The sequence below is a fragment of the Pygocentrus nattereri genome, chromosome 17 (genome assembly GCF_015220715.1).
Source record: "Pygocentrus nattereri isolate fPygNat1 chromosome 17, fPygNat1.pri, whole genome shotgun sequence".
NCBI classification, from domain to species: domain Eukaryota; kingdom Metazoa; phylum Chordata; class Actinopteri; order Characiformes; family Serrasalmidae; genus Pygocentrus; species Pygocentrus nattereri.
The window spans coordinates 16,001,029-16,002,392 of NC_051227.1; positions in this window are offsets into that span (position 1 = coordinate 16,001,029).

Consider the following 1,364-nt stretch of genomic DNA (forward strand, 5'->3'; position numbering starts at 1 on the left):
GGGGCCCCACACAGGGGGGAAGAGCACAGACGCACCACAGGGACTTTCTCAGTGACGCTCAGAGGAGGGCAAGATGATTCGTGTAGCACCTTCAATACACTGTGGTTATTCAAAGTGCTCTACTAATGAGAAAATACAAAGATAATTCACATTAAGATTTAAATATGCAGGAGAATATTAATTAAGATAGGTCAGATAATAATTAAGAGAAGATAAGCAAGTGTCATTACAGGACAGGAGTGCTGTAGAGTTAACCGTGTTTAAACCGAGCTGAAAGCTGCTCAACATTTCCAGCCTGGGTTTGAAGTGTCTGGTGTTGGGGCTCTTCTAAAGGTCAGTTTATGCTTCTGTGATGAATCCAAGCTGTAAGTCCAGCATAGGTACAGGGCACCAGGGCTCCGGAGCAGCATGCGGTTCTTTTACTTCCCTTGTTGCAGCTCCACAGCAGAATTAGATTAGTAGGTAATAATAAAATAATCTCCTTTATAGTGAAATAAAGCTCTGCTTATCGTTCAACACAGTTTAACAGTAAATGGTCTTAAACACTGGAGTTAATGTAGAACTGCCTGTTTAATGCTGAAGGTTGGTGCACAGACTGCTGGTCACCGTAGCGACCACAACGCAGACAACAATCTTGCCTAGCTAGTAGCTACGAAAACACAAAGAGAGCGATTTAAGATGAACATCGATAATTTGGAGACAAATCGACTTATTTGTGTTTATAGTCACCCCAGCTGGTTTCCTGATATGTTTTCTCTGCAACAAGAAACTATCAAACGCAAAAAGTCACGAAGCTGGAGTCAGTTTCTCATTCGCCAGCTTCTTGTTTGAATTCTCCCACTCCACCTTAAATGGTGCAGGAGTTACATTCCAGCTCCTCAGGTGCCATTTAAGGTGGAACGGGAAAATTCAAACAAAGAGGCAGTCGTGGGCTGGAGGTTAGGAAACTGGCCCTGTGACTGGAAGGTTGCTGGTTTGATCCCCAGCACCGACAGTCCATGACTGAGTTGTCCTTGAGCAAGACACCTAACACCCAACTGCTCTCCAGGTGCCGTGGATAGGGCTGCCCACCGCTCTGGGCAAGTGTGCTTGCTGCCCCCTTGTGTGTGTGTGTGTGTGTTTGTGCGCTCACTGGAGTGTATGTGGTGTTTCACTTCATGGATGCGGAGGTGGAATTTCCCCATTTGTGGGGTTAAAAAGAAGTATCACTTAGTAACTTAACTTAAGAAGCTGCCGAATGAGAAGCGACTCCAGCCTTGTAAAAAGTGGAATGCTGAGAGACATTTTACAAGAAACGGTTCTACTTTTGTGGAATAGTTTCCTGCCAGAGATGCGAGAAATGCGACTATAGCTGAGCTGAAGCT